The sequence below is a fragment of the Triturus cristatus genome, chromosome 8 (assembly GCF_964204655.1).
Source record: "Triturus cristatus chromosome 8, aTriCri1.1, whole genome shotgun sequence".
NCBI classification, from domain to species: Eukaryota; Metazoa; Chordata; class Amphibia; order Caudata; family Salamandridae; genus Triturus; species Triturus cristatus.
Genome location: NC_140591.1, coordinates 1,009,574,558 through 1,009,595,896, shown reverse-complemented (window position 1 = coordinate 1,009,595,896; position 21,339 = coordinate 1,009,574,558).

Below are 21,339 nucleotides of genomic sequence, written 5' to 3'. Positions count from 1 at the left end.
TACCAAACCAATTTCTTCTGTAGCGGCTTAGGACCGAGTCCATGCAGAGCCCTAAACCCTATACAGAGGGATTTGAAATGTATTCTTTGCTGCACAGGGAGCCAATGGAGCTCAGCTAGGCACTTTGAGGCAGAAGAGCCTCGTGGTCTAGACAGGGCTAATTTCGCTGCCGTATTCTGAACACGTTGCAGTCTCTGAATCAGATATGTGGGGAACTCCAACAGTAAGGCGTTGCAATAGTCAAGTCTGCCTAAGATAATTCCTCAAACAATCAAGGCTCTGACCGAGATTGGAAGCAATGAGTGGGCCATATATGTAGGTTATAAGCATTCAAATTGACAATGAAAGTCTCCCCCACTGTTTTCAGTACCTCTGGGTTAAGTCTATTTAAGTGGGGAGTAAGCTGACCAACTGCTAAAGTTTCTTTTTTATTTCCTGAAGGTCTTGAATAGATGTTATTAATACATATAGTGCTACCACTCAGTATTATTATTGTGACACACATAACATTATTTGAAATGGCCTCCAACCCCACCACTGTGCAGTTAATACATGAACCTACCCAATTCGTCAGACCCCCAGACGCCCCCCCACCAGTGAACACTGCCTCAACACTAAAGGTAGCATAACCTTCTCTAATTACTTGTGTTGTAAGCCATGTTTCCTGAAAGAGGCAGATGTCAAACTGATTAATATAAGTGCCCCGTCCAAGTTCTCAAACTTTTTGCTCAAGCCAGTGGCATTCCAAGAAATCACATTAAGAAGAAAATGTTTTCCATTTATAAGATTTATCCTGGTGGGTTTCTCTTTATAATTGTCCTCAACATTATTCTCATTTTCAGGGACCCGCTCAAGGACATGGGGAGCAAGAGTTTCAGGACTCTGAGCTCTAATAAACTATATAGAAAAGTACCACTTTCTGGCAGTTCTGCATTGCCAACAACCTCCTCCCTGTCTTTGCTAAAGGAGTTTTCCTGATTTTCAAATTGAGAAATAGGGGGGTGGGGGAAACCCAGAGTATCCGTCATGTAAGGATACTACACAGGCAATGTCCATTTCAGTCTCGGCCAATGGAGTTGGGGCCCTTATGCTCCTGAAGGTCTTCCTACCGGTATCCTCCTTTCTAGGCCCAGTCAGAGAATAATCCATAATTAGGGGATTTTCAACATCTTTGAGTCAATCGACAGGGTCCAATGGTCCAAACCTGTTGTGCACTGGCACATTAAAAAGAAAGACGCCAATTGGAGGCTGGTTGGAGATGGCGGATAGTTGTTTTGCAAGATTGACTTTGTTCCCCCCTCCGAGGCCCGTAGAAGGTTTATAAAAAATACCTCCGTGGAAGGAGAGTCAACTCAGAACCCCTCGCCTGGGAAGGGCTAACCTCAAATAACAATTTGAAGACCACTGCAGCGTTCCTAAAGTTGATGATCACACAATCGCCTTGACGACCTTTCGCTCCCCTCCCAATCCATCTTACTTGACAGGAAAAAATAATGCCATGAGCATTGCGATTGAGTAATCCTTGTACTTTCCCAGCCAGTTTAGACACTTATTCTTCAGGACCATGTGAGACTCATCTTGGCCGTCCCTCAAACCTGGGACACCAGCCATCATCCCCACATAAGCACATGCCACTGAGGGGAGGTTGGTTGTCAGGAGATTCCTTGATTCCTTTGTGAGGGGCCTGTCTTCCCCATTCTCTATCACTCCCATTTTAACAGAAGCCCCCTGGATCAAATTTTGACTCAAATCTGGCAAATCTTTGTTAACCGCGACTTTAGGTTTAATTAACATATTTTTACGAGGCTCAGCCATGTTATTAGATATGAGAGTACCTTGGGTTTCCTGTGCGAAGGACAAGTTAGTCGTTGACTCCCAGGATGTAACTACCATGTTTATTTTTTAATAAATAGGTCGATCTCCACTAATTTGGCCATTAAGGGGGAAAGATGTTCCAATAGGAATCCCTTGACCTGGTCCATTATAATCTCCATAAGATTATCAAGCCAATAAGGTTTTGAATTGGATTCAAATGCCTCCTTGTTGATAAGAGTGAGAGTGGACCCAGGAGTAGGATGTACAAAATCACAAGAGGCCCATCAATGGTGGTTTTCCTTTTTACGGCCCGTTTTGCTTTTTTTAAGGGCGTGCTTTATCTCCCCTGCTATGCTTTCATGCCTTGAGCCATTACTATGTTGGTGAGCACATAGTTTATCCATCTTGTTATGATCAACAATTGTTTTATTGGTTTGTTGGTCAGGGGCCTCTGAAGTTGTTGTGACGGTAGATTAAAAAGGAGGGCCCGGAACCTCTACAGGGTCAAATCCACCCAGAGATAGACGCCTCTCATCAATTTCTTTGGCAATTACCCCTATTGCCTGTTGAAGCATCTTATCAATCGACGTAGATGTAGTAGGAGGCTTCGTTGGAATCCTCCGCTTTCCTTTAACACCTTCTGCTTTCTGAAGGTATAGGCCAACAATTAAAATGTTTCACTCAACAATATTAGCAGGGTCCCGGGATTAAAATCAAAAAGAGCTAGCCAAGCCCAGCCTCTCATGGGTGATGACAAGTAAAGATGGGCCCAGGGGCGTCCTGCGCACATCCCCCGCTGCAGGAGTGCACAACAGCCTTTAAGCGCCTATCTGCTGCTATGGGAGCCAGGATTTGGAGTCTCAGCCCCCGAGTCCAGAAACAAGTTAGGAATCAGTAGGGGGTCCGCAGAAGTAAAACGGTAAGAAATTGTTGTTCTAGAACAATCTAGAAACAAGAAATGTTGCAAAGTCTTCCAGAAGTGAAATAATTGTAAGAGTTGAAACTAGACTGGTTAGAAGAAAAAAATTATTTTAATCAAGATAAATTTACAGTTGGAAATGCACACTTCATTAACCAGGCTTAAAGAAGAATGGAAGAGCAGAAAGAGAAGGAATCAAACAATCCAGTGTAGACAATTTGGAAAGAAGACGAACTTACAGGAAGGAGGACGGAGTCCTGGTGGCAAAGGAACTATTGAAAAGTGTGGTGAGATAAGAGAACCGAAGGGAGAAAGAGAAGGTGCAAGAGAGAAGGAAATAGAATCAGAAGGTTCTGTGCGATAAATGTCAACTGTGAGAAATGAATCTATCAAGAGGGTTTGATGGTCAGACAGATATTCTCAGTAAATATTTGTAAAAACGCTTACATTGAAATTCATGAGTCAGTATTGAAAATATATTTGGTCTGCAAATCAATAAGATAAACGAGTACATGGTATTACTAAATACATTCAAGTTTAACTCTGTTTGTTGAATTCCAATATGCACACTCAGCAAGAATGTTGAATAATACAATGGCCCATACACACAGGAATTACCACATTTCCACTAACACTAATGGCGCACAGAGGTAAAAAAATTTAAAAAAAAACATGTTTTTGTCCCTTTTGTGCTTCTATTTTATTAATATTAATTTTTAACAGGAAAAAACTCCAACCACGTGGCAGCTAAAAAGGGTACTGTGAAGATGTCCATAAAATTGTAATGGAGGACAACTGTCATCTGGTACTAACTTGCACAAAGCTCACTTTTTTTCCGGCTTTAGATGTACATCGCAGATGGCGGCTAAACTCACTCATATGTTCTTAACGGACATCAGCACAGAAGAAATCACTGATTCAATGGCCATAATCAACTCTGCTGTTACTTCAATCAATTTAAAGTTGCAACAACATCGCACTGTTTTTATGCTATACTATACCCTGCAGGTTATTTCGAAATGGACTACCTTGCATGACTCATCGAAGTCATATTGCCCTAAATGTAATGAGCATGCTGCTGATCTCAGACATATGTTTGTCACGTGTTCTCGACTAGCTTCGTTCTGGTATGATGTTACATGTGTGTTGAGTAGGCTGGCCGGTAAGGAGATTCAATTAAATGAGAAAGCCATAGTTTTGGGTCTGGTAGCAGACCCAGGCTATTTATCCATCTCCTTAATTTCAATCATTATCATTGCTGCCCGGTTGTCTATTGCCAGGGTTTGGATCGACGCACTGCCTCCCAAGATTGCTGATTTTTGGGTATTATTGAGGGGGGTTTTTGAAATGGAGCTGGCACTAGCTAAAGTTCGGGGTCCATGCTCAAGGGTGAAATTCGGAAGGGTTTGGTCAAGCCTTCAGTGGGACTAACTGCCTCATACTTCTTTTGTTTTTACTTTGACTATGAATTATCGACAATCTTTTTTCCAAATACTTTTAAATGGGATCTGACAATATTATGCTCATGTTTAATCTGTATATATCTTTCCTTTACTGATTCGGGATATGATATTCTTCTCCTGCTGTGTACTCTCTGTTTCTTTTTTCTTTTCTCTCTTCATATGTTATTTTTTCTTTGTGCTATATATGTTTTTTGGGTTTTTGTCGTCATTTGTGATTTAAAATAATAAAAAAAAAAATTAAAAAAAAAGATGTCCATAAAATCATAATGGAGGACAATTGTCATCTGGTACTAACTTGCACAAAGCTCACTTTTTTTCCGGCTTTAGATGTACATCGCCAACTCTTTTAGACTGTTGCTAAGAATTGAAGGGGCATATTATCAAGACAGGCGATAACATTATCGCCGCTTTAGCGGCAGAAAACTGCCGCTAAAACGGTGATAATGGGCTTGATAATATGCTCTATGGAATTCCAATTGAAGCCCATGTTAGATGTGAAGGACATCTAACATGGGCTTCAATTGGAATTCCATAGAGCATATTATCAAGCCCATTATCGCCGTTGGCAATAATTTTATCGCCTGTCTAGATAATATTCCCCGAAATTACTTATTAGCAGGGTCTTTTTTAACAATGATAAAGGAAACATCTGTACTAGCCTAGAAGTAGAGAAAAAAAATGCTTAGAGCTTCCATACAATCTGTGACGCAGTCAACTGACATTTCTATAGTCTGGACATAAATGTGCTGACTTGGTTTTAGATGCACCACGTTCAATGTCTCACTTCAAGAAGATCGAACGAACCCTCAACTTTGCACAATTCAACACGTAAATAGGAATGTTGTTACACTTGATGATTTTATGCTAAAATTGTAATGGTTTTAACTAACTACACAATAATTTTTTTTATTATTATTAACAGGCAAAAAGGCAACTGTGGGATTTCCTTAAGATAAATGCACACATAAAACATTGCGCCTCATGTCCACCACAACTGTTGCAAGGCACGAACAGTCCATGAAAAAACAATTATATTAAGAAATACATCTGACTCAGACGTACACTCACGTCACCGTAATTAAGATTGTAGAAGTTGGATACGGAAGTCGCGATTTATCTACATCATACATACCACATATGCTTTTTGAAACTGTCTCACCGTATTTCCTGTTCTAGTGGCCAGGACGGATTTTTAACTGGTCCCAAGCCCTGAGGAAGTCGCGGGCACTCCCGGGCGACGAAACACGTGTTGGCTGGACCAACGAAAGAGAAAATAAAGAGAAGAGTCAATCAAATGGCTAATATTTTGATATTGCACTGTATTTGCGGACAACACAGTAGTGTGTGATATGACAGTTGTGCTCGGGTTTCGATTTATCATTGAGTGTGATCTCTAGGGATCACGAATTGGGAAGGGTGGGTGACCCTTCTCCCTTTAAGCACCTACAAGATACTATAGACCCAGTATAGCACTGATAAGGGTGAGCGCCATTATCAACCAGGGACTTTCATCCGTTCCGTGTGATATCACTTACTCTTTACATTGTTCGTATTGCACAACTTGCCTTTCAGTTGCTCTCCAAATATGCTTCATTTTTTATTTAATTATTTATTTTTCATTGGAGAGATCCGGGCTTATAGCTTCTAATCTATCCTTCCCGCACCACGGCTCATCCACTGCTCCCACAATTTCTTGATCCATTAAATAAAGATACACATTTTTTCCGAGGACCAGGCAGCTGCTAACTGCTACATGGCCATTCCTTTCTCTTTCCGTTCACATGCATTCTGTTTTTTTAATTTATCATATGAAAATGGCAGTTGACTATCTGCAAACAGTAAATTAATCTTAAAATTCACTCCAAAATGGCTGTCGGTGTATCATGAGGCAGAGCAGTCCACAGCAACCTTCTTGGAATGGGTGTGTTTATTTTTTTATTTTTTCAAAAACACAATTTCTCAAAGAAATTTCTAAAATGGCTGCAGTGGTGTGCATATGTGTTGTGACATTATGACTCATACGCATACCATGGTGTCTATTTTTTCCCCTCTACCAAATGAAAACACGCATTGGCAAACCCAATAGCTCACCACTTACTTTTAAAAGGCGAAAGTGACTAGCTTTGCCAATACTTGTGATTATACTTTTTATAACTTAGGTTTTTCATAAAGCATTCAATGCATGCACAATAATACAAGATTTTATATGTATTATTATTCCCCCGCTGGAACATCTAATCTCTTCTTATTTTAATAATACATACATTCTCTTCTTCCAGTCTAGGGTATTATGGATGCTGTAATTAGGCAATTTGCTTGAATTAAAACAACTACATTGATTTTTCAGTTGTCATCACATACTGACTGATTTTCAGAACCATTATAAATTTTAATGGAAAAACAGAGCCAGATGGAATGCAGCGATCACAAAACAAAAGAAATCTCCCTGAGCTTAAATATGTTTGCAAGCACGTAATAGTGACTAATATCCAGCTCAAAGACATTTTTCAAGTAAGGAACAAGCTGTACATTGCATTTCCCAAGAACCTTTTCCTCTTATGTACAGATTATTGAAACTAAATGTGATGCATACTTTCATGAGGAGATCCACTGATATGTATCGCTCTTTGGTGGATTGTTTTATAACTAAGATTTCTCTATCCAGAACTTTCAGTGTAAAATACCATTGTACATCCTTCTATGGTATCATCATCTATTTTTTTAGAATTCACTGACCTTACAATTATAAACACAGGAACAATTGTCAGTTTTGGCTTAATTAAGCAGCACTGGTGGAAACTATTGCATTGGTGATATAAGATGGAACAGCCTTAAGGCAAGAAGTGTTAATCAGCATCACACATCCTGACATCTTTAGAAGAATGCACCATTGCCTTGCATCATAAAACACTGTACACAATCTAAGAATGATGCACTGATCTACTGTGTCCAGCCTTGGTTGTTATTCATTACAACGCATGCCTTTACCATACTTGCCTTAACCATGCTTTCTTTACCAGGCAATGCCTTTACCACGCAATTCCTTTACCACGCATGCCTGTGCAATGAAAATGTAAGGGTATAACAGGTAAATGAAACATATATATAAACTCCCAAGTGCAATCGTGCACAAACAGCAACACGGACTCCGTACATAGCTGATGCCAGGTTTTCTTTATTTATGCAGTGATTGAAAAAACTGTGCTGTTTCCTAACTTTACGACTTTTGGTATTCACAAAAGGCTTTTAGTAGTAGTAAAGTTAGGATTCCTAACTTTACTACTACTAAATGCCTTTTGTGAATACCGAAAGTCGTAAAGTTAGGATCTTGTCTCAGTTTAGTAGTAGTAAAGTTAGGAATCCTAACTTTACTACTACTAAATAATAATAATAATAATAATAAAGAGGTTTATAAAGCGCCTGGTTACACTAACTAGTGTGTCCCCGCGCTGCGACCCACTGGAACAGCCAAATATGTGGTAATGAGTCCGTGAGAAAAAGAAGGCTGATAAAGACTAATCTGGCTGGAAAAGCCAGGTCTTCAATTTTTTCTGGAACTTGGTTTCGGATTGTTCCAGCCGTAGTTCCAAGGGGAGAGTGTTCCATTGTTTCGCTGCAAGGTAGCGGAAGGATCGTCCCCCCATTCTTGTTCTTTTTATAACAGGAACTTGAACACGGCCCGCGCCCAAGGACCGCAAGGCACTGGAGGGTGAATAGGGGGACATAAGGTTGTGGAGATAGATCGGGCCCTTCCTTTGAAGGATTCGGTGATTAATGCAGCGGGCCTTAAAAGAGACTCTTTCTTTAACTGGGAGCCAGTGTAGAGTAGATCACGCATTTTTAGACGAGGCTCTCCTAGGAAGCATCAGGACAAGGCGGGCAGCCGCATTCTGAATATATTGTAGCCTCTGCATGCTTTTACTGCTGGCGCCCAAATAAAGGGCATTCCCATAGTCCAAACGAGAGGTGACAAGTGCGTGGACTAAGGTTTTTCTAGCAGATACTGGGAGCACGTCAAGAACTTTCCGGAGGCCTTTCATTATACCGAAGCACTTTCTGGCAACCGTCCTGGAATGGTGGTCAAAGGAGAGCTTACAGTCTAACCACATTCCCAAGTTCTTCACCTGCTCCTTAGGGGCAGGGATAGGGCCCAAGGTCTGTGGCCACCATTTAGGAGACCATAGTTTGGAATCCTTACCCACAATCAGTACCTCGGTTTTATCTCCGTTCAATTTAAGGCAGTTGTTCGCCATCCAGCCGGCAAGTTCTTGGAGGCAGATTGAAAAGTTGGAGGCATCCTCATCACGAGATTGGGACAGAGATACCACAAGCTGCGTGTTATCTGCATATGACACGACACTGACGCCGTATTTTTCGATGTTATCAGACATGGGGGCCATATAAAGATTGAAAAGCGTAGGGCTTAATATAGATCCCTGGGGGACCCCCTGCTCCAACCTGATGTTCTTGGAATAGAACCGTCCTTGGGCTACTTGGAAACTCCTATCCTGAAGGAAGGAGCTTAGCCATTTCAGTACTAGATTGGCCAGTCCACCTTCCTCGAGGCGCTGCAGAAGAATAGGGTGGGCCACGGTGTCGAACGCAGCACTAAGGTCAAGCAGGATCAGTGCAACCGACTGTCCTGCATCGACCAGTTTGCGGATGGTTTCAGTAGAAAAGTGCAGAGCCGACTCTGTGGAGTATGCCGCCCGAAAGCCCGATTGCGTGGAGTGCAGCAAGTTATTCTGGTTCACATGCCTCATTAGCTGGTCATTGACCACCTTTTCCGCAATTTTGGCGATGAGAGGTAAAAGTAAGATTGGCCGCAGGTTTTCCGGCTGACCATAGCTGATCCCGTTTTTTTTATTATGGGCACAACCACTGCCTGTTTCCACTCTCGGGGAACTATGCCTGTTGTGAACGAGAGTTGGATGAGGTGTCTGAAATAGGGCGCCAAAATGTCCATACTGTCCTTCATGTTTCTGGGTTTCATGGGATCTTTCGGGGAGCCCGACTTAATGCTCAGGGCTAAAGCTCGAAAGTCGACCCAGGATGGAAGGCTGAAGCCCGAAAGACAGGAGACCTCGTTCATAATACCAACTCTCTGCAAAACGGACTTCCCCTTACGAGCCGCCTCCAGAAAGGTTGAGTAAATTCTCTTCACCTTATCGGAGAAGTATTCCGCTATCATGTTGCATGCCTCAACTGAATCCCTATTGGGGGGAGAGATTCTGTCAAGCGACGATAGTTCTTTAAAGATCATGAACAACTCTCTAGAGGAGTTCTCTGCTACTTCAATTTTGGTGTTATAATAGGCAGCTCGTGTCTTCCTTACAAGAGAGTGGTAGTTCTTAAGACTAGACTTATAGGATATTTTCCTATCTTTGGAAAAGTCTGCTCTCCAGCTACGTTCCAGATGTTTGCAGGAGGATTTAGCGACCTTCAGTTCTTTGTTAAACCAGGGAGCAGATCTACCCTGTCTCCTCAGGGCATTGGAGGCCCAGAGTACCACCTTGTCAAGTGCCTCATTAATGCGGTGTGTTAGGGCATTGCAGGCAGTTTCCACATCACTCCCCCCTGGGGGACCTCCCTGCAGTAGGGCCTGATTAAACTTAGCAGCCGAAAAGCTGGCCCACTTTCTCTGGGGTTTACCTGATTTAAGCACAGTAGGGGGTTTTAAGATCATAAAACTAAAGGGAACCAGATAGTGGTCAGACCATGGGACCGGGATCGGAGCGTCCACCCTGATTTATTACCAGTTGGCAAAAATGGGGTCTGACAAGTGTCCCAACTGATGGTTAGGGAGAGTAGATTGGAGCATTAGATGGAGCGCGGCCATCTCCTGACGGAGCTCTTGTGCAGGGGTATTTTCCCTATCATCGAAATGAAGGTTAAGGTCACCCAGCACCAATACCTTAGCATACCGTAGAGCTAATTGGATGACTTGTTCTCTGAGACTGTTGGCAAACTGCAGGATAGGGCCAGGAGGACGATATATCAGCAAGCCCTTGATAACATGGGCGCTGTCAGCCATGATCGTAAAAAGACCGCCTCACTGGCCTCTATTGCCACCCTTTCCAGGGCACATTCTATTGCAAGTTTATGGATCAGCGCAATCCCGCCCCCTCTGTTAATGGGGCGGTCCAATCTTAGAATCCCATAGTTTAGGGGGAGGGCCTCAAGGATATCAGGGGCAGAGTCCTCGGACAGCCATGTCTCCGTCAGCAGCATAATATCTGGCTTGCTATCCATGAGGAGATCGAAAAGCTCAAGTTTGTGTTTGGTAAGGGATCTACAGTTGACTAATATCATTAGGAAACTCTGTTCCTTTATAATGCCTCCCTGTTTATTAACCAGTAAAAAAGGGCAGTGAGCACATTTCTGTACCTTGAAATCTGACTGTATGCTATGCGCACATACATCCGTTACAGGGGGGCGCAGCATACGAAGTTCCTCAGGGGTGTAACTGAGAGTGATTGGAGGACGGGCAGGGGTTCTGGCCCCAGGCCCCGGCAGGCCGCGGACAGGCGCAGACGGGCTTGCCTTAGGCGCGCCTTCGGGGCACTGCCGGCGTGCCCTCTGCGCGCGTCCGCTGCGCGTCCTCCCAAGCATGCCCCTAAATAGGCCCCACCCGCCTCCACACTAGACCGCAGACCTGGTCCAGCAACCGGAAGCGCTGCTCCCTACTTCCTGCCCTCCGTACAATCGGCACTATCAAGCCGTGACGGACCGGGGCAAGGAAGATCAGATCGTGCCACAAGAGTAGGTAGGCTTTGTTTTAAAAAAAAAAATATTCAGACACACAATTTTTTAAAAATACAGCGTTTTAGTGCCCAGGGCGACAATACCATGAGACAAGCAGTACCTAACAGACTCTGCCACCGTCTGTAATTGAGCCGCTGCGTGTCCTCCCAAGCATGCGCCCTAAATAGGCCCCACCCGCCTCCACACTAGACCGCAGACCTGGTCCAGCAACCGGGAGACCGGAAGCGCTTTTCCCTACTTCCTGACCTCCGTACAATCGGCACTATCAAGCCATGACGGACCGGGGCAAGGAAGATCGGATTGTGCCACAAGAGTAGGTAGGCTTTGTTTTTTTTAAAAAAAATATTCAGACACACAATTTTAAAAAAAGACAGCATTTTAGGAATACCAAAAGTAGTAAGTTTAGGATTTTTTCTCAGATTACTTTTGTGAATTGGGCCCTTATACACCCACTCAGACACTTACGCACCCCTGAGAGACCCACTCATACACCCACTGAGAGACCTACTCAGACAATCACACACCCATTAACAGATCCACTTAGACAGCCACACACCCACTTACAGATCCACTTAAACACTAATGTACCTAACTACAGACCCCATTAGACATTCACACAGCTACTCACAGAGCCATTTGCACATGCACAAAGTCAAACAGAGTCATGAATCCTGAATTTGTTGTTTGTGCATTGAATCTGCACTTTTGGTTTTCAAATCAATGATGGATTCAAAACTCCCACAAAAAAAGTTTTCAAATGAAAATTAACTAGCGTTTGGGAAAGGGTGGCTTTTGGTAAAGCCTTTGTCTTAATTGTGTATAGGTGTTAATTACACATGAAATAGGATGCAGTCTTTCAAGTTGTCAAGGAATATGTTGTTGACTTTCTCTAAGAAATGTACTCCATCACTTCTTTATATATGTTCCATGTCACAGCTTATATTGTTGTTGTAGATGGAGCCCATGTTGTAGTCTCTGAGATATGCAGAAACAGCTTTATTATCATGTTTCCTAGCTTTGTCTATCAGTGGACAGAATGTGCTTGACCACTTCCATTTCTGCCTTTGGCAAATGTTAGAGAACCCCAAGGCAGTGTTAGGGAAAAGTGTCATTAGTTTACCAAAGGTATCCTTCATTAGGATTTATAGTCCTACCGAATATATGACATTACAACGCATGCAATTACAAGCATTACAACACAGTCTTTACATCGCAACTACCATTATATTGCATGGTTTTACAACGCATGCCATTCCAACGCGTTTTTAAAAACTACCAATACAACGGATATCATTACAACGCATACCATTACAATGTATACCATTACAATGCATCATACTTTTAGGGCAACAGTAGGGTAAGTATTGGATAGTGTAGGGATGAAAATTCCTATCCCCACTCCAGTGAGTGCAACAGTAGGGAAAGTGTTGGATAGTGTAGGGGTAACAATTACTATTCCTGTGTACCCCAAAACCCATGCCCACCCTAATACCAAAAGAATCTCTATTACTTACCTTATAATGCGTTGTAATGACATGCGTTGTAATAGTATGCGTTATAATGGCATTTGTTGTAGTGACATGCGTTGTAATGGCATTCATTATAATTGCATGCAATGTGAAGGCAGTTGCGTTGTAACAGTTGCATTGTAAAGTTAGGTCATTGTAATGACTGTGTTGTAATAAATGTTTCCTGTCCAACCCCCGTCAATCTGCCTAGGTCATTGCACCACAGTGCACAATCATGAGTCTGGATGTTGGCAATCCATGATACTTTCAACAAAAGGCAGAAATTGATGCCACTTTCGCCCTCTCTGGCCAACCCAAGTAATGTTCACATTAGGCAAACTCAAAATAGGTTGGTAATGCACTCCTAATTGTAATCCCGATTATTAAATTTTAATTGTGTGCACTCGGGTATCACCTTCTGATCCCAGGCATAAGACAAAATTATAAGTTGTGCCCTCCAGGTCGGGGGCGCATATATCTTTGAAAGAATTTGAAATTCAATTAAGTTAATTTGAAGTACCGGTGAGTGGTTTATTGAACACGGAGGATACAAATTAATAATTTTGACTACGCCTAGGATCAGAAGGCGATTCCCGAGTGCATACAATTATGTAGTAATCGGGATTACTCTCAGCTACAATAAGGAGTGCATTACTAACCTATTTTGAGTTTTTCTGTTTATCTGATTGTGGTTAAAAGCACCCACCTACAGCTATGTCTCACAAAGAAATTTCGACATCAACTGACAACAGATCTAACATCTTCGCATTTTCGACTGATGAAACTCACGAAATGTATTCTTTAAGAGGCGAAGTGGAAACTACAGCTTCAAGCACTGGGTCAGTCCAAAGCTACATAAAACAACTGTTATACCTTACAAAAAGGGAGATCAAACAGAGACTACATGCGAGAACACAAATGAAATATCGCAAAATACAACGGATTTCAAAAGGATTAAGAATCCCATTGAAGACTACCATATGCAGAAACAACTCCAGGTTCATCAATAGATGGTATGCTATTTTGAACAAATGTTCCTTAGACTTGATTTTACTTTTTGTGGAAGAGTTACCTATATTATTGGAAGAACTGAATAGTGAAATCAATCAACGCAAATATGAACTATCCAACAAAATGGAAAGTGATGAATGGAACAAAACACTAGTGGACATCAATATTCAACTCGAGCAGTACACAACAGAAATAAATCAATGCAAAATAAGGAAATTTAAGAGAGACACTATAGATTACAAGTTGGGAGAAGTGTACAATGGGGTGGAAATTTACGCTAGAAGGAGACAGAATAGACAAACTACTAAACCTTCTGAAACAGAGACTTCGCCATCCAAGAGCGACTAAGGGCAATGCATCAGGAATTCGAAGGAAGAGAACATTTCTTTAAGCCACCCAAGCATGTCCACACAGGGTAACTCCACTTCAGCAATTCCTGGCGTTTCTTTTTTAGACATTAGCCCAGCAGCCAATGAAGAACCCAATGGGGATTCGGCACCAAGAGAAACAGCGTCAACGTCAGTGAAGGATTCCAAGAGGGTGACCAGGAGCCAGAAAACCTAAATGATAGGAGTTTGGTCATCAACATATCCAAATGTCAACTAACACAGATTCAGATTCAGATGGATACATTACAAAAAGGAACATCATTCATACCCACTTACCACTCAAATGAACTAGACAAGAAATAGTTTTTTTTAAATTGATGAGAAATCTGAAATCTGAAACTCTGGAACTTCTTAAAGAATGCTGTAGGTGAACTAGAAAGGAGAACACCCTAATGGGATTGGAATCTAAAAGCTTGTTCATGCCCCCAGTAAGCCACAAGGTGCTTGATTCCTGTTAGAAATGGGATTTCCGGTAGGCTAGGGCAAGTGCCGAAGCCTGGCAAAAACCTCCACTCTAGTCAGGATAAGGGAGTTACACTCCTAAAATACGATAAAAATCCACAGTACTATACTAAAAAATCTGCAGTTATCAAAATAAGTTTCAAACACAGTTCCTTGATGTCGATAGCTCCGCCCGGGACTATCACGGCGTCGTGAACAACAAATCCAACAGTTCTGGCTGGTCGCGGGGTCGCGTGCCAGCTACGGTGTCGGGAAGACCCGTAAACAGTACCTGTGAGAAATGCAGGGTGTTGAGGCCCTTGAAGTCACTCGTGCTGCAGGTCGAGCTCCTTTCTGATGGGATCAGAAGCGCTGGCAGGCGTCGGGTGCTGCGGTGCAAAGTGCAGCGGTGCGGTGGGCGATGCCCCCAGGTCGTGGTGCGAGCAGCGGCTCGGTGATGGTATCAGATGGCGTCGAGATGAAGGCGGTGCGAGCCACGGTGCTAGCAGGTCATGGTGCAAGCAGTGGTGTTGTTGTTGCTGAAGTGCTATTGTCGGTTGACGAACTGGAGTCGATGCCACCAGCGTCGGTAGGCCAAGGCTGCGGTGCGGGATGAGGGCGGTGCTGCGTGTGACTTACGAGCGGTGCCCCCGAACCACGGTGCAAGCAGCGGCATCGATTTCGGCATGGAGTGGCAGCGTTGGGGAGGCCAAGGCGCCCTCGTGAAGCAAGGTGGTGCGGAGTGAGGTGCCCAAAGGTTGCGGTGCGAGCAGCGGCTCGATGGCGTCATCAACAGGCATCATTGGTGAGGCCAAGGTCACGGTGCAGCATTGCGGTGGTGCTCTCTGTGGTGCCAGACCTTCAGCGTGAAGTGAGGCGGTGCATAGTGCGGTGCCCACAGGTCACGGTGCAAGCAGTGGCTCGGTGGCGACGTCAACAGGCGTCGTTGGTGAGAGCAAGGTTGCGGTGCAGCGTTGCGGCAGTGCCCTCTGCGGTGCCTTCAGGACACGGAGTCGGCAGCTGCGTCCTAGACGTCGTTGGTTGAGTTTTCCCCTGCTACAGCACAAAACACACAGTCCCCAGTGCTGCGGTTAGGAGAGCTTGAAGTCTTTGCTGTTTCTGAGACTTCATGAACAGGGGGCAAGCTCTACCTCAATCCCTTGGAGCGACTCACAATTCGGGTTGCAGAAAGTCCAATCCAGGCCTTTCACTGCCCAAGACAGAAGCAGCCACTGCAGGTCAGCCCAGCAAAGCACTCAGCAAAGTAGTCGTTCCTTTTTGCAGCCTCTCTGGCTCTTCTTCTTGGCAGTCTTCTTGATCCAGATGAGTTCTAATATTCAGGGGTCTAGGACCCTGTATTTGTATCCAAAAATCCTTTGATCTTTCAGGCAGAGGGGGTCTGTGCCCATCCAGAACCAGTCTTGCCTTCTCTGGTGTGATTTCCTGGCAGGAGGTGGACACATCATTGTCAGAGGCAGACCAGGCCCTTTGAGGTGCAAGGAAATCTCCTCCCTCTCCCCCATCGTGGCCCAGGTCTATTCAGCCCTTTCCTGACCTACCTAGACTATCGGGAGCCACCCTGCTTCCTAGCCATCTGTCGTCCAAAACCCAGACAGGCAATCCACATTCCAGCAGAGGCACACGGGATGACTGAGCAAAATAATTCCCACTTTCTAAATGGCCTTTAGGAACTCAGAACGGAAAAAGTACCTTCGCTAAAAGTTGCATCTTTAGATTCTGAGTTCAGGCATACCAAACTTCATCTCTTTATACATTTTTCCGGGCTACGTATGTGGGTGGCACAATCCGTGCTGCAGGCCCACGAGTAGCATTTGAACCACCGCCTCCGGCACCCGTAGTGCACTTTACTAGGGACTGACACGTGAATCAAATATCCAATCGGGAAAACATCGACCCATACACATTCTACTACAGGAGCACCTGCACTTTACCACTGATCAGCAGTGCAAAAAGTGCGCAGAAACGTTACGCCAGCAAAAACAGAGTCAAAACCGGGAGGTCCGAAAGCAAAAACTCAGGGGAAACATGCCAATAGATGCCAAGTCTAACAATTCCTATGAAGTCATTATCAAAAAAGAGATTCATGATGACTTCAGTTTCAAAAGACCTAGACATTCTAACATGAGCATCAAGGAAAAGTTGCAGTTCTCACATATATTTACATTTGTGTGGTTTCAATAACACTGTATTTCTTATATGTTAAGGTATTTCTTTAAATAATGGCCTCCATTTATTTTATAACTGAAAATGTATCCTTATGAATATTGATCCACACCTTTATTGTAACTCTATATGTAAAGACAGATAGCCATGGCGAAATGATAGTCCTCCCCATATTTTTGTACCTTTTTGTAAACATACCCCTCCCTCTCATGGCCCAGTTCCTGCGTCGTCTCCACTCCAGTCTGGTTGCATTGGTCTGGGCTGGAAGACAGCCCGGATTTCATGGGAAATTCTCACCTTAACTCTCAAACAAGGGGGATTGGGCTTGCCTGACATGGCACTCAGCAAGCTAAGCGCCCAGGCACAGTACATCCACTTCTGGCTCTACTAAGCGCAATTCCAACCCCACATTGCCGATGAGGCTGACCATGCGGTACCCGGTCCTCTGACCACTGTGCTCTATACACCCTACAACCACTGTGTGCTGCAATAGGCACAGTTGGATGCGTGCGCTGGGCGTGGATTGGCATGAGATGGTATGCTGGGCTTCCCTGCCTCTACGTGCCCTAAATGTCCATCTGGAACAATTCACTCTTGCCGCCCCTGCAGGATGAAGGTGCCAGAACAAGGGCATGGGCGCACACCTCATAACATTTGTGGACCTATACCCAGAAGATCACTTCTTATCCCCAGTTGTGGCCGACGGCCTGGCACACACCAGGGCGTTCGAGATCCTACTCTACCATGAACTCCGCCCCGCCCTGCCTGCCACACGATGCACACCTCTTTCCCTGTGCCTCCTCCTATGCGCAAGCACATTCTCACCACACCCTTACTGCACAAACAGGTCACCCGACTGTACTCCATTATGCAAACCATGGCTCCTGCCTGGATGCCGGTGTTACGTGCGGCTTGGGAAACAGACACAGACCCCCCCTCCCCATCACGGAAGCTGAGTGGTTTTTCTGCTGTGGTCAGACAGCAGCCCTTTTCCTTAACTACATACTGCTGCTCATACAATTTAAGTTTCATCATAGGCTCTATCGCATCCCAATGCAGCTTCTTCGCATGGGCTTGGTGACAGATACACAGGGTCTTCACTAAAATGCACCTCATGCCTCCTTCCCACAACTAGCATGGGAATGTCCACGGTTGACATCTTTCTGAGTCAGGACATTCTCCAATATACACACCATCACAGGACACTCTCTTCCACAGACCCCAATTGTAGGCCTGCTGGGCTATGTAAAGGATGCCCCATGTGGGGATTGTCACTTGACAGCCATGCTCCTACTCCTAGCTAAAAGACGAGTGGCTTCACACTGGGGACAAAGGCCCACCCTCACCCTAGAAGCAGCTTGCAAGATGCAACATACTGTCAGGAGCAACTATCTAACAACTGGGAACTAATGCCATGACACATTCGTCAAAAGGACATCTGGGAACCTCTCTTAACCTTTTTGCAGCAAAGAGACTCATCCCCACTGCTGGCAGCCGAAGACCTCGGCCCGAGGGTACCCCCCTTCCTCCCAGACTCTTTACACAAACACAAGACTAAGCCTGCACAACCACACCCTGACTCATGTGAATAGGTACTGGACATCTTTTAGGTGTACACCTAATTGAATAATCGTAAGTAATATGTCCAAATTACTGGGAGTCCAACATTAATTCATCAATAGTTTGCACTGTGAGCATATCAAACAGAAGAAATGCATGACATTTAATCACAACATTTGGCAGCAGTTAGAACAGCATCCACAAAATACATTGAGCTCTCAATAATATATTGAAAGTGTGGTATGATTTATGCAGTGCAGAAAACTCCAATGTATTACTTACATGTATACGACATGCCCCCTTACTATATTGTTAATGCATAGAGGGCTGTTGGACTGAATCTCAGAATGCAACCTAGTTTGTGAGTTTAGAATTGATATGCAAAACTCTTTAAACTCAGAAACTCCTACTATCAAATCAGATGGTAGGGATTGAACACTAGGAAACATATGAATGATGGGGTTACGTCCTAACTTTCAAAATCTCTCAAAAATGAATACGATGATAGGAACTAGGTTGCATTCTGAGATTGAGTCCAATAGCCCTCTATGCATCAATGTATTTTGTGGATGTTGTTCTAATTGTTAACTTTGAGCATATCCGAATAGGATTGTGAAAATGTATAGTTTTTTTTAATTTGTATATAATTTTACATTTTGTAAATATTGTGTGTTTATACTTTTTGCAGCCCTGAAGAAGTCGGGGAGAGGACAAAATGCATTGGCTACGATATTGTTCACACAAAGGCATTTCTTTTAAAGATGAAGAAAAAAGAATAAAGAATACTTGAAATGAAACACTGCTGCCAGATATAGTGATTAAATGTCATGCATACTTCTGTTTGATATACTCACAGTGCAAACAATTGATGAATTAATGTTGGACTCCCAGTAATTTGAACATATTACTTACAGAGTTTTGTGTGTGCTGGACCACTAGAGGGTTATATTATTTTGAAAACTTGTTTTCAAATTAGAGTAGAGAGGGGTTGTACTCCAGGTTTGTTGCACCGCATGTAGGTTTATAATTTGCCCAACCAACTTGGATGTTAGGTGCGGCAGTGCTTTACCTTGACCCTTCCAATCTGTTACCTAATTGAATAATGTTTAGACTTCAGTGAATACTGACCCAGGGATGCTCTAGCTGCATGTATTGTATGTGGGAACCTTCATGAATGGACACATGCATTCTGCCATAATGTATCTATGTTTTACAAATGCTGTTTTTTCCCTCTCTATGTCCCCCCTCCTATTGCTAATGTTGCAGCATTGTGTTTTCACTCCAATGCCAATAAAGAATTACAAAAAAAAAGTATAGGCTTGAATCATTTCATATAAGTATGTATTTTACACGGTATGTTCTCACTGCCTTATGCATGTTCTCCTGTCACATTCCTATTCACAGCTTGGGAGGATACAAAGACAGGTCACACCATTTATGTGCAGCAAAAGACAGTACATTTCTTCAGATCGGCACCAAATACTATATTGGCTTTTTAAAAATTGTTAGGTATGTTTTTCACATTCAGTTTTTTAATATTGTCACTGCTGAAGCCCTAATGATCCTTACTGCAATTGAAATTCACTTTTTGTATTACATGTTAGTGAATATTAATGATTTGAAGCTACACCGTGATTCTATTTATTGACTTCTCTGTGGTGGTGCTCCCACCTAAGTAAACCACCCTACTAGAGTATCTGCCAGATTAGGAGCAGTTTCCTTAATGACCTCTTTTGGGATACAGTCCATGGTTGGACCAGTGAGACCCCAATTAATTTTACTAGCTCTGAGTGCCAACAGGCCATCTGCACAGCTCTAAAGGACCCTGAGAAATGTTCCTGGGGGGCAATGTCTTTTGGCATGCAGCAAGTTTAGGGTCTGAATTCCCTTTATCATCCACTAGTGTAGGGTCCATCCTGCGTTTGTTAACTTTGCCCCAGTCCCTTAGTCTCCATCAACCAAGGGGGTTGGGTAGTGTGTGGAAGACTTGTATCAGTATCTTTCCATACTAAGGATCTTCACTGAAGACATAACTTTAACTGTCTGTCAAGACAGTAAGAGCCAAACAGCAGGTTGTTTTAGTTAAGGTGGTCAGTTCTATATCCTTGTTGTTCTCTACCTTGCATCAACTAGCATTATTTGTGCCATGCCTTTCACCTTTCACAAGATGAAAGCACTTACAGCAGTATATGACATCAGTACGGAAGTGTGGCAACAGGACCATCAGTAAGGAAGCCTTTCCAGAGGACTCTATGGGAGGAGTGCTGTTTGAGGCAATACACAGGCACTGAACTTTATTTCAACCATGCAATAGTTCACTGATGTTCAGACATGGGCATAGCTCCTTCATGTATTTATTGTGTGTGGTTATTACACACAGCTTACTTTGTGTATATGTAATCATCTGCTTTTCCTCCCCTTCATTAGTACAATAAATGTTTGTTGGTTTTTTATTTTTTTATTTAGTACAGTGTGATATTTCTTGCAGGTGTTATAGGTTGCTATAATACTTTAATTGAAATAGGATCAGGAGGAGCCATTTCATTTTGCTAGTCTTAGCACCAAGCTGATGCCCTCTTTACTGGGGGGCACATTGTTACACCTATGAAGCGTCAACAATGAATTTGTAACACAAAACCCCCTCTAGGCCAACATTCTCGAGAGAGAGAGGTCAAGAAGTTGCAAGGGGCTTTTGTGACCCAAAAGGTCATTCACACCACCACCAACCGTCTGCATGTGTTGCCAACAATGTTCCCTCTGATTTTTTCTTTTTATGTTGGAATGACTGATCTCTGTGCACTGTACCCAAGGTTACGTGTACTGAAGACATACAAGCAAGCGCAGCAAGTGAGCTACATCAGTGGTGTTTGCCAATTGAAACATTTTGATAGAGGCTGGGAAAACAATATACTACCTTTTGAGGGACACACTTTAAGTTAAGTATGTGTGAACACACAGGCACATGTCAGATAAAAGAGCTTACCCGAAGAAGAAGAATATGGAGGTGGAAGGTAAACTGGTACCAGAGTGGGGTGGTCTAGAAGACAAGAATACATGAGAGAGATCATGACTCTAAAGGGAGATAGTGGGAAGATAGCCTGAGAGGCTGAGTTGTCTCAGGGGAAAGCTGAATAAAAGAAACCGAGGGGGTTGGAAGGCAACTGTGGGTGTAATAAAACAATGAGTAGTTAAAGGTACCTGCAAGTGGTATAACATACCTGAAAGTTATAAAGGAAAACTGTGAATGAGTTAACGCTGATTCAGGGAGATAAATAAGACTTTAT